Raw genomic sequence first — 16628 nt, 5'->3', positions numbered from 1 at the left:
AGTCCCTTCTTGGGCCAGGGGAGCTTCTCCAGTAGCTCTCCAGATGTTTATTGGGGTCCACAGGGTCCTTTGTTGCTGCCTCACCATGACAAGGTGCCCCAGCTCCTGTCAGTGCCTGCAGGTCTTCATTGTTCCTGTTTTGTTTTTTATCATTTTAACTTTTTTATTTGTTTTAATTGGTTATACGTGACAGTAGAATGCATTTATGCACTTTGACATATCATACATAGATGGGATGTAATTTCTCATTTTTCTGAGTGCACATGTTGCAGAATCACATTGGTCCTGCAGTCACGTATATACATACAGGAATAATGTCTGGTTCTTTCTACTATCTTTCCTATCCCCACATCCCCTCCCCTCCCCTCCCTTCCCTTCCCTTCCTTCTGCCTAATCAAAGGTAATGCTATTCTTCTCTAGTGCCCCTGCCTTTTTGTGAATTAGCATCCTTTTTTAAAGGGTTCTTATAATTTTTCTTTAGATGCTTTTAAGACTGGTTTGGTTTCAGCAGTTTTACCATGATTGGGGTTTTCGTTCAACTTATCCTGCTTGGGGTTCTTGGAGACTCTTGAAATCATGGATCAAAAAACTGTTTTGGAACTTTCTCAGCTGTCATCTTTCCAAATACTGCTTTTGACCCTTCCCTCCATCTTCAGGAACGGTAGTCATACACATTGTAACAGGCTGAGTCACGGCCACCCAATGACGTATGACATCACGCCTGCTGTCTCATGAGGAAAAAGGGCCTCTGCATACGTGAATGTGTCGCAAATCTGCAGGTGGGAAGCGTTTCTGGATTATCCAAGTGGGTCCCGAGTCCAATTACAAGTGTCCCGAGAGAGCCGCAGGAGATTGTACTTGGAGGAAGGGGGACGTGAAAGGGTGAAGTGGAGACTGGGGTGTTGCAGCCACCAGAAGCTGGAGAGGCGACAGGTGGGAGTGTGGCCCTGTTGACACCTTAACTTCAGCACAGTGGGATTCACGATGGACTCCCAGCCCCGAGAACTGTGAGGGAACGAATCTCTGTTGTTCGAAGCCTCTCGGTTTGGGGTCATTTGTTGTAACAATCTCAGGAAACTAACAAACCTCTGCTAGACTTTTCTCTCTCTCCCAGGTGACTCTTTTGTTGTGTTTTGTATTTTTCATTCCTAGTTCAGATTGGATTTTTTTCCACTGTACTAATTTTTCCTTTATCTCTTAAATCCAATCATTTAGCTAATAATGTTCGTTATTGTAGCTTTCTTTTTTTCTTTTCTTTTTTTTTTTTTTGATTGCTGGAGATTGAACCCAGGGCCTTGTGCATGCCAGGCAAACACTCTACTAACTGAGCTATCTCCCCAGCCAAGTTACTGTAGCTTTCTCTTTTAGAATTTCCTTTTGAGTCTTCTAAAACTCTTCTGAGATCTCTGCTGAAATCTCAGTCTTTTGGGGAGAGGGGTCGTGGAGGTACCAGGGACTGAGCTCAGGGGCCCTTGGCCACTGAACCACATCCTCAGCCCTATTTTGTATTTTATTTAGAGAGAGGGTCTTTTTGAGTTGCTGAGCACCTCTCCATTGCTGAGGCTGGCTTTGAACTTGTGATCCTCTTGCCTCAGCCTCCAGAGCCGCTCCGATTACAGACCTGCATCCCCGAGTTTGGCTGCTATCTCAGCGTTATCCCCGTATCCTGTGGGTCTGCCTCCTTGTTGTTCTGTTGAGGTTTGCACATGCTCTGATGTCTCCACACGTAGAGCTAATTTTTTTTTTTTAATTGAGTTCTGGGCACTACATGATAAAACTTCTAGAGGTGATTTGGAACTCTGTATGATTTCATTCCTTCACAGAGACCTCCTTATGCTTCTGAAAACCTGTGAGTGGCACTAGCATCTTCAGATCAATTCTACCTCATCAGGGATTCGGGTGATATAAAATAGGAGTTTTCCTCCTAGGACCTCAGAACCACCCAAGTTCATTACTATGTCTGCAGGGCTGAGATGGCACTCAGGACCTCGTGCAAGCCAGGCCAGGCTCTGCTACTGGGCTGTGGCCCAGCCCTTCACCACTGAGCATGATGTTCTCTGTGGGGATTTATTTATTCATTTTGGTACCAGGGATTGAACCCAGGGGCACTGAACCACTGAACCACATCCCCAGTCTCCCCTACCCCCCCTTTTTATTTTTTAGGCATAGGATTATGCTAAATTGCTGGGGCTGGCTTTGAACTTGTGATCCTCCTGCCTCAGCCTCCCAACCACTGGGATTACAGGCTATAGGCAGGTGCCACCGCATCTGGCATATTTTCTTTTTTTTCTTTAAATATTTTTATTAGTTTCTGATGGGCCTTTATTATTTCTGTGTGGTGCTGAGAATCGAATCCAGTGCCTCACACGCGCTAGGATAAGTGCTCTCCACTGAGCCACAACCCCAGCCCCCAGGGTATTTCTTTTTTAACAAGGAAGTTCCCTTCTATTCCTGCTTTTCTAAATGCCTTTTTTATTTTATTATTATTATGAAACGATGTTGGATTTTCTCCAAGTTATTTTCTGCATCAATTGAGACGATCATGTGATTTTCCCCCCCTGCATTCTATTAACGTGGTATATTACACTGATTGATTTTCTCATGTTGAATCACCCTTGCATGCTTGGGACAAATTCCTCTTGGTCATAGTGTATAATCTTTTTAATTTATTTTTGGATTCAGTTTGCTGGTATCTTATTGAAGATTTCTGCATTCATATTTATGAGAGATGTTGGCATTAGCTTTTCTTTCTTGCCATGTTTTATCAGGCTTTGGTATCGGGGTAATACTGGCTTACTAATTTCTTCATGTTTATTCATGTGTGATTTTTAAAACATTTTAATTTGGATAGTCAGCTCATTCATATTCAGCCTTTTTTCTTTCCTAATATATTTCTGGCTGTACTGCTTTGGTGCCATCCTTAAATTTTTTTAAATAATATTATTATTATATTTCTTATGCCTTTGTTTTATTTATTTATATTTATATATGGTGCTAAGGATCCAACCTAGTGCCTCACACATGCTAGGCAAGCGCTCTACCACTGAGCTACAGCCTCAGCCCTTGAAACGTATTCAATACTATTTTTATTTCTATTATTATTTCATTTTTAATTCTTGAGGTACTTTGTAGTACACGGTCTCCAGCTTTAGTGTGTACTTTATTGAAGAATAACATAGGCGCATGGCTCAGAAGTGTGCAATTCAATGACTTTCCACAATTTGAATGACATTTACATTGCAATTAGGTCCAGAAATAAACCAGAAGACCCCATGTGCCCTCTGCGTCCTCAGCTCCCACCCCTAGAGTTTTTTTTTAAATAACTGTTTTTTTAATATGTATATATTTTAGTTGTAGATGGACATAATATCTTTATTTCGTTTAGTCTTTTTATGTGGTGCTGAAGATCAAACCCAGTGCCTCATGAATGCTAGGCAAGTGCTCTACACTGAGCCAGAAACCCAGCCCCCATAGTTCAGTTTTGACAGCTTTGGAACTTGACATAAGTGAAACCATCCATCAGTGCCCTTGAGTTTTTTCAAACAAAGTTTTTTGGTTTTTTTTCAATTTTGTCTTCAATCTGAGGAATTTGTCTCCATCTGTCTTCAACTGGAAAATGATATCTTTTTTTTTTTTTTTTTTTTTTTTTTTTTTTTTTAGTACTGGGGTTTGATCCCAGGGCCACTCTACCACTGAGCTACATCCCCAGCCCTTTTAAAAATCATTTTTTTAAAAAATTTTGAGACAGGGTCTCACTAAGTTGCTAAGACCATCCTCAAACTTGTGATCCTCCTGCCTCAGCCTCCTGAGCGCTGGGATTATAGGTGTGTGCCACCGTGTCCTGCAACAACATAACAGATGGAATCAATAGTAAAATGAATACAGTTCATAAATGAATAGACTATAAGGTCAATTAACTCTCCCAGAAGAAGCAGAAAGAGAAACAAAAAGCCTGGTGAGGTGGCATACACCCGTAATCCCAGCAGTTTGGAAATTGGAGGCAGGAGGATTGTAAATTCCAGGTGAGCCTTGGCAACTTAATGAGACCCTGTCTCAAAATAAAATATAATTTTAAAGAGAGTTGGGGATGTAGCTCAGGAGTACAGTGCCCCTGGGTTCAAACCCCAGTAACTCAAAACAAAACAAAAAATCTCTTACATTTCTCACTTCAATCACCAGTTTCATGCCTATAATTTTGTCCTGTTTTTTCATTCCACGCTGTGCCGCAGGGATGGAGCCCAGGGCCTTGCACGTGCTAAGTGAACGCTCTGCTGCTGAGCTCACCCTCCAGCCCTGGGGCTTCTTTCTCTCTTTCCTTTTTGCTTTTTGGCACCTGGGATTTAACCCGGGTGTGCCTAGCCACTGAGTCACATCCCCAGACCTTTTTATTTTTTATTTTGAGTCAGGGTCTCACTTAATTGCCTAGGGTCTCACTAAGTGGATGAAGCTGACCTCAAACTTGCTATCCTCCTGCCTCAGACTCGTGAGCTGCTGGGATTACAGGCGTGTGCCACTGTCTTTGTCATACTCGATACCACTAACATTTTATCTTGTTTAGTATTGATTATGCCTTTTTAAAATGTGGGTTCATTTCCCCCCTCGTATCTGGGTTTCTAATGGAATCTGTAATCCCAATTTATGGATTTTCTTTTGAAGTAGCCAAGCTTCTCAGACATCTTGTGATTTTACTTATTCCCATAAGGTCTTTGGAAAGAGGCCAAAACCCCGAGCGGTGTCAATCCCTTGGCTGAGGCTGTGGAAAGCTGTGGGTGAGTTTGGAGAGAGCCCAGGCATCAGAAACCCACTAACCACTTCTTATCCCACGGAGAATCTTCTTCAGTCTGCATTTTGTGCTCACGGGATGGGGCCAAGGATATGGTCTGCCAGTCCTCCTGCTCCTCACTGGCACAGAAACCCTTTCCCCGTGGACCCCTGGATTAGCTGTCAGAGGCAAGCTTGGGGCAGCACCCACTGACACAAGGCGCTGGAGCTGGGGAGGAGCAGAGCAGCTTTCTCACCGTTCCATTTCTGTTCCATCATCCCACCGCTCACCCAACAGCCTCCTGCCCCTGGCCATGAGCACCACCGCAGGTCACATCGTGCCTTCGTCTCCCACGTCCTTCTCCTGTGGTTCTCTGTGACTCCCTCCAAAGTCCCTTTAAGTTGCTCGCGTGGAGGCAGCAGCCCTCTATACCAGCAAGAGAGCTGGGCTGGTCCTGCATTTCTCTTTTAGTGTTTGTCCAAGTAGCCTCCTCTGTGGCATTGTAGCTGTCCCGATGGGGGGATCTTCCAGCTACAGTTATGTGTACAATTTAATTACTAAGGGCAATTAAAGAGAGCCAGTCCCTGAGCTTGATTTGGAAAAGAAACGTGTGAAATGAGAAAAGCAAAAGGAGAAAGGCTAGGCAGAGAAGTAGAAATTGAAATAAACTATCGAAAATATTAAGGGGGCAGGGATTGGGGACTGGAGCATGGTTCTGTGGTAGAGGGCTTGCCTGGCATGCATGAAGTTCTGGGTTCTACGGCTGCACCACCAAAAAAAAAAAAAGTTCAATGTTTTAAGGAAACTCCCAACTCAGTGGGAAAGAACTACTCTTAAACACAGGAAACAAAGGAGATATATTATATCAAAAACCATTTAGATACAAATGAACGGGAGGTAACACGAGTCGAGTTACTTTTTCACTTGCTCATAAGATCTGTCTCTTGTCAACCAACCTGCGTGAACCTTCTGGGAACCTGGAAACGACAGTCCTGGGATAAGGTCGTCCCCTGGTGGCCAATATGAAAACTGCAAGCCAGGTTTGCTACTCTCTTCTAACCCAGCGCTGTTTTCCAAAAAAAAAAAAAAAAAAAATGTGTATTAATTTCAATAATATATTTACCCAATATATGCAAGCATTTATCATGTCAGCATGTAGTCAACATTAGAAAATTATTAGTGATGTATTTTACATTTTATGCAGTCTTTGAAATCCAGTATGTAATTTGCATTTATAACACATCTCCCTTCAGAAGCTTTTTGTCAGAAATACTTGATCTGTATTTAAATCGTAATAAGATTTGCAGTTGAAAAAGCAGAATCATCTACCCAAATTATTTCAAATAGACCTAAAAGTTTTCCAGTTAGGTTTTAAACTGAAAAACACAGTTAAGCAAAAAGTCCTGAGTGTAATCAGGTGTCTCACCTGATCTAATCTGTTTTCAGAGACCCAGCCTGGACTCAAGAGCCTTGTCCTGATTGGTCAGCGGGGCATTTAAAGGCCTAGTTGCTTCACTCTAAGTGGGGACATTGCTGAGGCTCACCTCTGCTCCTGCGGCTTCCCTGACACAGGTAAGGCTCCTGGGCGCTCCCTGACACACGTCCCTCCCCACCCCTCTTGGTCTCAGAGCTGTGTCCTGGGGAGTTCCTGGTGGGCTGTAGGTGCTGGGAGCTGGGGCAGAAAGCAGCTGCTGGGGTTGTTGGCAACCTGCCCACACTGAGGACCCCCTGACTGTTCGTGGGGGGAGCACAGATAGCCTGAGCTGCCTGGTATTGTAGTGGAAGAGAATTCATTGGCGGGTTCCATGTAATCAGAGCCCGAGAAATACGGGGGCACAGAGTCACCCTAAGGATGGTGAAATCGGGTGACGGTGGCTAAACACAAAAAGACTTTGGAAAAAAGCCGAGTGATCCACAGGCTGTAATTATAACCATGTAAGGAAGCTGGGAGCCTCCTTGGGAGCACAGAGGGAGGCTAAAGCTGCGGATGGGATTTATTTGTAAGAACAGTCACCCATGTGAGAGGCTTCACCTCAACGGAGAAGGGTCAGCTGTGCCCAAGGCAGAGCCTGACGTATGCAAAGCGGACTTCTGGGTGGATGCACCCCAACATCCTTGAGTTCACGGAGGCGGCCTCCTCTTCCCCATCAGGAGCTGCCCCCCCTCCTCGGAAGGTGATCCACAGCCTTCCCTCCAGGAGACACCCAGCCCCAGGCTGCCCCCACCTCTGCTGCTGGCCGCGAAGGGGTTCAGGGCTGGGGAGAGAGGAGAGGGACCATTACCAGAGGGAGTGCAGGACCGGTCCTCGGGTGCTGTTGGTGACCAGGAGTGGATGATTCGAACCCAGTGCGAGCACTGGCTCCCAGGGGCAAGCCCTTACACTGGATGAGGGAGGGTTCACTTGTTTGGGAGCGCTATTTCAGGACATAGGATTTAACACCCCGCTGGGGACCCCAGAGGTTGCCCCTGTGCTGCCAAACGACTCCTAGAAGCGTGGGCAAAGCACACTGAGGTAGAAATGCCAGGATTGCTGCATGTGGGGGAAGAGGGGTTCACAGGCTCAGTGGTGAGCATGGTGGAGTGGCTGGACCACGTCTGAGGGAAGGGCAGGAAGGAACGTGCTGGTGAGGGGCCACCTGCGTGGCTAAGAGCTTTTTGGATGTCCTCCTGCACAGGCCAAGGTGATGGTGGGAGATGCGGCTGCAGACCAGGGTGCAGAGGGCAACATGGGTGCTGGGAGCCTGGGCTAATGGGCTAGTGGATGCAATCGCCCTAACGAGCACAAGGCAGGCCAGGTGGAACCACGCAGATGCTTGCAGATGCTTAAGAACGTGGCCACATGGGGCCAAAGACATGCGTGGGACCACTCAATCTCATAATCAAAAGAAACCAGCGACAGATGACCGGTAGGCAAGATTGCCTCAATAAAAAAAACCTGGCTTTCAGTGGCACCCCTCCTCTGCCTGCTCAGATGCTTCCATCGGCATGTACCTTGGGAACAGGTCTTCCATTCATTGCTCTCACCTGTGAACTTGATGGGGCCCAGGCTACATGGCAGATTTGAGGAGGCAGGAGCTGCGTCAGGAGAGAAGCAGTGGAGTTGATCACTGGGGGGGTCTCGAGGTGTGGGAGTCCAGCAGAGGCCCCTGTGAACATGCTACTAATGCAAATTCTTGGGTTGCACCCAGACCTAGGGATTCAGAAATGAAGTTTTAACAAACCTTCCAGGTGATTCTGAGGCAAGCTCAAGTCTGAGTCTGATAGAGTATAAATAGTGCTGTTCATATCTTCTGCATCAAATTTTTGTTGTATCAATTGCTTAGAGGGTGGTAACATCTCCAACGCTTGGAGTTTTGCCTTCCCATTTCTGCTTTGTCTGCACTGAAGCTTTTTATCAGGCACGTGCTCACTTACGTCTTCCTGAATTGCCCCTTATTGTATGGACCCTTTATCTCTGGTAATAGGTCTTGAATTTCACTTTGCCCGAGTCGTATCATCAGGCTCAGTGTTTCCAGGTTGTGTGGCATAAAGTTTTCCCTACCTGCTTCCCGCTCATCTGACTTCATATTTAAAATGTGACTCTTGTAGTGCATATGGCTTGGTCGTTTTATTTGACAGTTTAATATGATTCATTCGGGTCTTTGGTGGTTGTGGTGTTGGTGTTTTGTTTTGAGGTGGGGTCTTGCTTTCCTGGTGAGCTCAAGGGATCCTCCCACCTCAGTAGGTAGAACTACGTGGCGTGGACCACCATGCCCAGCTGGTATTGTTCAATTTTAGATCTGTCTCTTTTTACTTTCTATTTGTTCATGTCCTCTTGCTGCCCTTTGGGTTCATCTTTCTTGCTGTCTTCTAGGCTAAAAATGTTTAGGGCTGCCGGGTGCCTGTGGCACCTTCCAATAATCCCAGAAACTTGGGAGGCTGAGGCAGGAGAATTACAAGTTTGAGGCCAGTCTCAGCAACTTGGTGAGGCTGTCTCACGGTACAAATTTTTCTAAAAGGGCTGGGGATGTGATTCAGTGGTTAAGTGCCTTTGGGTTCAACTCTGGTACCAAGGGGGAAAAAAAAAAAGGTTAGGTCTGGGGGTGTAGTTCAATGGATTGACCCCTTATTGTGATAACCCTTTGTCTCTGGTAATAGGTCTTGAAGTCCACTTGCCTAAGTAAGTTGTATCACCTTGAGTTAATGTTTTGACCCCTAGTGCTCTGCCAAAAAAAAAAAAAAAAATTAAGAGTTCCTGTAATTTGCCAGACATAGTGTGGCACACACCTGTAATCCCAGCAACTCGGGAAGCTAAAATAGGAGGATTGTAAATTAAAGTCAGTTTTAGTAACTTTTAAATATTTTTTTTTTCCTGGTAGTGCTGGGGATTGAACGCAGGACCTTGTGCATGTAAGGCAAGCACTCTATATCCCCAACAGTCTTGGTAACTTAGCAAGCCCCTAAGCAACTTATTGAGACCCTGACTCAATAAACAAAAATGACTGAAGATATAGCTTAGTGGTAGAACACTCCTGAGTTCAATTCCCAGTTCCCCTTGCCCCCCCAAAAGAGTTCCACCGATTTATCTATTGGAATTCTAAATACACCTCTACTTTTCAGTGATTGCTCAATTACAACTTTAAACTTTTCTAGTTTGAGTTGGTTTTGTATCACTTTGTGCACCATGAGAGTCTTTAACTTCTATGAACCTCAGTCACTTCATTTATATAAAGAACAGTGAGCTTACCTCATGGGTCACCTGACTACTAGCTGAGAGAGTGCAAACAAAGCAAAGGTCAGGACAGTGCTGTGGTTACTGTGGGCATGTGGTGACAGGGGTTATTGGCATTTGACTTCCCGAGACCACAGAGGACAGCCAACCCAGCTGAACACAGCCGGTCTCAGCTGTGCCCCTGGTCTGCTGTGTGTGCATCTCGGACAAAGTTTGCCTTTATTGTCAACATAACTGGCTGCAGGCCTCCCTGTTCCCTTCTGTGCATACTCCTAGTGTGGAGGGACACCCACATCTGTCTGCAAGTCAAGGACCAACCTCTGCTCACATCTGGGCCCCATCCCCCTCCCTGCAGGCCATGCTGGGTTCCTGAGATCATCGGCCTGTTCAAAGCCACCTGCTGCCTCAGTGATGGCCTTGTCATGGGACAAGTGATGTCTCCAGAGAAGGGTCCAAGAGTTCCCAGAGGAGACGGGGAACTCAACTTGGGACCAGCAGGGTTCTTGGCATACATAACAGAAAAGAATTTCAGCATCAGCCAGGCAAAGGTATAGATGGAGATTTTTTTTTTTTTTTTTAGAGAGAGAGAGAGAATTTTTAATATTTATTTTTTAGTTCTCGGCAGACACAACATCTTTGTTGGTATGTGGTGCTGAGGATCGAACCCGGGCCGCACGCATGCCAGGCGGGCGCGCTACCGCTTGAGCCACATCCCCAGCCCGATGGAGATTTTTTAGGAAGGTAGACATGCATTCAAGAAGAACACGGGCTGTCGCGAGTGAGAAGCAGCCTGACTTGGGCTGAGGGTCCAATATTTATGGAAGAGCTGCGGCAGGGGCTGGACTGGAGGTGGATCCAGGGTGGAGCTGCACATTTTCACAGCAGTTTTCCCTGCACTTGCGTATCTCCCTCATTTTATGAGGGCATGGGCCAGCTGTGCTTTCTACATCTCAAGGTAGAAAGATTCAGGATTTCTCTTTATCCTAAATCCCCATCTCAGGACAGCCTCCCACCAATTCCCCCACCTTGAGGGCCTATGTCTTTGCAAGATTTGTACCTCCTGCCTAAGGTGCCCTTGACTTGTTCCCCACTTGACTAGTCCTTGGGTTGACCAGTAGCAGAATGATGCCAACTAGGTTTATCCACACCAGCATCAACTTATAAAGGCATAAATCAATGTGAACAAACTAAAATATTTGAACACTTCTCTTATAAGACAGGTATCTATGGAAATAATCTGGGCATGGCGGTGCCCGGCTACTTGGGAGGCTAACACAAAAAGCAGGCTTGAGCCCAGGAAATTGGGACAGCCTGGATAATAAACAAACCCATTATGAAAATGGAAAGAAAATGCACAAAGTTAAAATTTCAAAATAAGAACAGGCCAGAGAACCAAGTGTAGTGGGCATGGACTGGGATGTCAGACAGGAAGATGCTGAACCTGGAAAGGCCTTCCAGCTGAGTGTTGTGCAAACCACCCTCTTGGGAAGCTGCCTCCAAAGCTTGTGGAAGGATTAAGTGAAATACAGTCAAATCCTGAGATAGGCTGTGCTACAAGAACCTGTCTTTGCCAAGTTTCATCTAAAACCACTTTTTGTTGATGGGAATTACAAGGCGCCTTTTTACTTAAAAATTCTTATTTTTCTTGTGCTAACAATGAATCTAGAGCTTCACATATGCTAGGCAAGCACTCTACCACTGAGTTACACCCCAGCCTCCAAGACATTTTTTTTTTTTTTTAAAGTTACAGCAGGCATGGTGGTGCATGACTATAATCCCAGCTACTTGGGAGGTTGAGACAGAAAGATCTCAAGTTCAAGGTCAGGCTGAACAGCTTAGTGAGAGACCTGTCACAAAAAATTAAATTTTAAAAAGGGCTGGGAATGTAACTTAGATGTAAAATGCTCCTGTATTTAATCCCAAGTATTGCATGCACATGCATGCGCACGTGCACACCACGCATGGGCACACAGAGCTCAATCTGGATTTTTTAGGGCCTTGAGAGTAAATAACTAAGGAAAACAGTTGCCCCCATGGTCACCTCTGTAGTTGGGAGTGTTAGGTTGTCTCAAAGCATCTGTAATTTATACCAATAACAGCCTGACACTTCCTGCACTGTTTCTATTTTTTTTTAATACACTTCTATGAAAGGATCACTCTGTGAACAATGAAAGTCAAATATGTGCTGTTTGCTCGCACAGTATCAAGCATTCTCTACAGCTGTGAAAGCGGCCACTCGGTAGTTAAGAGATCCCGCCCGACACCACACTTCATCAGCTGATATTAATTACATAACTGCAGCCATTTTAATAGACTTGTGGTGTTTAAGGATCGATGAGCTTAGTTTAGGCAATAAGAATGGTAATGACTGTTGACTGGGGAGAACTCATCCTAGGAGGGGTTTTTCAGATACAAATGACTCCTGTGAGGATGAGATAGAATGTAGGTAGAAATAGGGCACAAAACTGTCCTCAGTTGTTAATAACAGGTCTGCGGCTATGGCTCAGTGGTACAGCACTGGCCTAGCACAGGTGAGCCCTGGGTTCAATTCTCTTTAAATTTTTTTTGCAGCTTCATTTTTTTTTTTTTAAGAGTGAGAGAGAGAATTTTAATATTTATTTTTTAGTATTTGGCAGGCACAACATCTTTGTTGGTATGTGGTGCTGAGGATCGAACCCGGGCCGCACACATGCCAGGCGGGCGCGCTACCGCTTGAGCCACATCCCCAGCCCCCTGGGTTCAATTCTCAGCACCACATATAAATAAATAAAAGTCAATTGACCAAAAAAAAATCTTTAAAAAAATGTTAACAGATATATCTAGAAATATGTGAGGATATCACTATGGGCCAAATAGAGCTCATCACCTTGCACTGATTTTTATCTTCTAAATAGAAAATCTTTGAAATGTAGACATCACTATTGTACCCTACTGCTTAAAATGTGCCGGGTTTCTGATCTTGTGACTAAAAGGCTCAGGGGTCACTCTAGTTAAACTGGGCTAACTGGCTGCACGAAATAACCACACAAGAGACACAATACCTTTTTCTTTGGGGTCGCTGTGACGGCTCCTCTGACCTTAAGGGTCCACAGAAAGAGAGCGAGAGCACGCGCTGACCCCTTTTACTGAGGAGAAGCTATTCAAATGAGGCAAGGGGTCAGGTTTCAGGGGGCTGAGTCTGTCTTCATGATGTCCACTGTCAGCAGGTTGACGGACACCTGGGTAGGCCACACCCAAGGACACAGTAAGAGAAGGGGACACACACAAGGCACTTCCATGGGAGATTCTATCCTAAACAGGGCCAGGGGTGATATTACAAAGGAACAGGTGAGCATAGCTTCACCATGGGGCTGTAGCAAGACACACCCGTTTCTGTGACTGAGCGCCTCAGCACCCAGCTGGGGAGTGTAACTCAGACACCTGTAAGGTTGCCTCCCACAAAAATGATTAGACTAGATTGCAATAGATGGGAAGTCAAAGCCCTTCTATCAAATCCCTGTAGGGAACTGTCGTCAGGGCTAGCTTCTAGGATTACAACATAGGTCTGCATTTATGCATATAAACATCTACTTCCATAAACACCATCATTATGTATATACTGATCTGCAGCATTCTTTTGTATTATTGTCAACATTTTGACCCCTACATCAGAAAGTGTTTAATAAACACCCAGAGGGGCTGTGGCTGTGGCTCAGTGGCAGAGCACTTGCTCAGCATGTGTGAGGCACTGGGTTCGATCCTTAGCACCCCATAAAAATAAACAAATGAAGGCATGATGTCCCTCTACAATGACAAAAAAAATTAAAAAAACATAGAACACCCAGACAGGCTTCACCTAGATCTGCCAGTTGTTGCTATGTTGCCACCCATCCTGGGTACACATTTTTTGAAACTTGCTTTTAACTTGAACATAAATATTTTTCCAGGTCAATATAATTAGTCTGACCCATTTCAGTCTAGGAGCTCTGAGGTGCCTACCTTATGCAATGAACCATGCAGAATTCTCGGCATTTCTTAACCTCTTGGCAAGGGTTAAGAGGGACCCCCAAGCACACCATGTAAGACCCACCTCCCCAGGCTTCCACACATCCATTAGCAGGAGAGAAGAGGGGGCCAGGGCCCTGACCTCCCAACACTCTAGCTTCTTCACCTTTTTCTACCTCGAGGTCATGTCCGACGTCATTAAGACCTTTATCCTCATTTATTCGATCACAGGAGGCCTAGGATTCCCAGGTCACCCCCTAACAGTGTGACCTTCCTGGCGCTGTATATCCCGTTTTCATCTCAACTCTCCCTATATTCTAGCCACAGACACAGCCCTTTTTATATTTTACTTAGAGACAGGTATGGGAGACCAACTTGCACGTGACTGGGTCACACTCCCCGGCTGGGTGCTGAGGCGCTCAGTCACAGAAATGTGGCAGAGCTTTCCCCACCCTTCCTGGGTTCGAGGGTCGGTGTCTTGTGCATGGGTGTGTCTTGCTACAGCCCCATGGTGAAGCTATGCTCACCTGTTCCTTTGTAATCTAACCCCTGGCCCTGTTTAGGATAGAATCTCCCATGGAAGTGCCTTGTGTGTGTCCCCTTCTCTTACTGTGCCTTAGGTGTGGCCTACCCAGGTGTCCGTCAACCTGCTGACAGTGGACATCATGAAGATAGACTCAGCCCCCTGAAACCTGACCCCTTGCCTCATTTGAATAGCTTCTCCTCAATAAAAGGGGTCAGTGCGTGCTCTTGCTCTCTCTCTTCCTGCGGACCCTTCAGCCCAGTACAACTGAAGTGACCCCTGAGCCTTTTAGTTGCAAGAACTAAAACCCGGCAGACAGGGTCTTACTAAGTTGTTTAGGGCCTCACTGAGTTGGTTTTGAACCCATAATCCTCCTGCCTCAGCTTCCCAAGCCACTGGGATTACAGGTGAGCCCCACTGTGCCTGGCTTCTGGAAATCTTTCTCAGTAACCTCTGGAACTTGCCTTCGGTTTTCAGCAAAATCTCTTGTGTCTTCAATGGATTCTTATGGACTCCAACTGACATCTGGGCCTCTTGAAGCCTGCTTCACTTATAAGTCCATTTTCCAAAATGGCTGCACTAATTTACGTTTCCCATCAACACTGTGGAAGAGTTACATTTTTTTCCATATCTCCACCAGCACTGGTAACCTCTTGTCTTTATTTTCTTTTTTGTGTGGTGCTGGGGATTGAACCCAGGGCCTTGTGAATGTGAGGCAAGCACGCTACCAGCTGACCTATATTCCCAATCCCTTGTCTCAATTTTTTTGTAATGCTAGGGATAAAACTCGGGACCTTGGGTCTGGGAATGTAGCTCAATGGTAGAGTGCTTCCTAACATGTGTGAGATCCTGGGTTCAATTTCTAGCACCACCAAAAACAATTTTAAAAAAATCTGTAATCCTAGCTACCTGAAAGGCTGAGGCAGGAGGATTCAGTTTGAGGCCAGCCTGGACAATTTAGCAAGACCCTGACTTAAAAAGTCTGGGGATTTACCTTGGTGGCATAGTGCCACTGGGTTTAATTCTAACTACAGCAAAAAAAAAAAAAGTCTATATACACGTATGTGTGTGTTGCATATATGTGTACATACAACTGTGTGATACATATATGTATACATATTTGTATAAGTACATAAAATGAGTAATATATATAAAACTCAAGATTATGATTTCTGGCCATTTTAGTGCACCTGTGCCAATACTTTGTTGAAGTATTTGCAGAATTGAAAGTTTGGGACTTATTGCATTCACAGGTTAGCTGTGGGTTTGTCCTTTATGGTCTTCTATTGTGTTGTCACACATTCCTTTTACGCCTATTTTGCTGAGCATTTTTATGTTAAATTTTGTCAGATGGTTTTTTGGCCTCTATTGAGAGAATTGTATGGTTTTTGGCTTTCCTGCTGTTAACACAGGTACCCTGTTTGTAGATTTGCACTTGTGGATCTATCCTTGCAGCCCTTTCAATGTGCTGTTGAATGTTTATAAGTATTTTGTTGAGGATTTCTTTATGTATTTTTTCTAATGCTGAGATTGAACCTAGTGATGCTCTTCCACTGACCTACATCCCTAGCCACCCTTATTTTTTGAGACAGGGTCTCACTAAGTTGCTGAAGCTGGCCTTGAATGTGTGACCTTCCTGCCTCAGCCTCCCAAGTAGCTGAGATCATAGGCAGGTACTACCAAGCCTGGCATTGTTGAGGATCATTGCATCTTTGTTTATCAGGGATATTGGCCTAGAATTTTCTTTGTTTTGGTATCAGGGTAAGACAGTCTTATAAAACACATTTATAAGAGGTTTTTCTCTTTCAAAATTTGTGTTGAAGAGTTCAGGCAGGATTGGTATTAATTCATGTTTAAAATGTTTGGAATTCAATAGAGAAACCCTCAAGTCCTGGGTTTTTTTAATGGGAGACTTACTACTAATTTAGTCACCATGTTCATTAGTGTTTGTTCAGGTTTTCTACTCATGATTCTGCTTATAGTAATATGTTTAGTAATCTATCCATTTCTTCTAGGTTATCCAATTTGTTAGTATATAGTTGCTGAAATAATCTCCTAAAACTCTTTGTATTTCTGTGATATTGCCTGTAAAGGCAAATCATTCACTTCTTTTTTTTTTTTTTTTGCCTTAGTCTAGACAAAGCCTTATTGATCTGTTTTCATCTTTAAAAAATTTATTCTTAACAGAGAAGAGCAAAAGTTTTTTTCTAATCTTTACTTCTGCTCTGATCACTATGGGCTTCCTTCTAACTTTGGGCTTCATTTGTTCTTTTTGTAGCTCCTTGAGTTGTAATGGAGGTGGTTAGAGATCTGTTTTTTTTTTTTTTTCTTTTGTGATACTGGGGATCAAATCCAGGGCCTTACATATGCTAAGCCTGTGCTCTACCATTGAGTTACAACCTAACAGGAGAACTTCTTGGAGGTAGGTGTTTGTTGCTATTAATTTCCTTCTAAGAACTTGTTTTGCTGTATTTCATAAGTCTTGGTATGTTATATACTTATTGTCATTTGTTTTGAGATATCTTTTAACTTTCAGGAGCATGTTTAAATTCCACATATTTGAATTTTCCCAAATCCTTTGTTATTAATTTCTATTCTTACACCTTTATGGTCAGAAAAGAGGCTTAATATGATTTCAGTAGTCTTAA

At 44.4% G+C, this 16628-nt stretch overlaps 1 long non-coding RNA gene across 1 annotated transcript in view; it reads left to right on the top strand.

Annotated features, from left to right (window-relative positions):
* The first annotated feature begins 6133 nt into the window (after positions 1-6133).
* The window catches only part of LOC144370905 (uncharacterized), a 24848-nt gene continuing 14353 nt past the window's right edge, over positions 6134-16628 (top strand). Inside the window, exon 1 of the long non-coding RNA XR_013430989.1 lies at positions 6134-6334. This is a non-coding gene — a long non-coding RNA (uncharacterized LOC144370905). The remainder of the gene's footprint in view (positions 6335-16628) is intronic.

This window comes from Ictidomys tridecemlineatus, chromosome 15 (genome assembly GCF_052094955.1).
Source record: "Ictidomys tridecemlineatus isolate mIctTri1 chromosome 15, mIctTri1.hap1, whole genome shotgun sequence".
In the NCBI taxonomy this organism is placed as follows: domain Eukaryota; kingdom Metazoa; phylum Chordata; class Mammalia; order Rodentia; family Sciuridae; genus Ictidomys; species Ictidomys tridecemlineatus.
The sequence above is the reverse complement of the archived record's forward strand: the minus strand, read 5'-3'. Positions and strand labels throughout refer to the sequence as shown.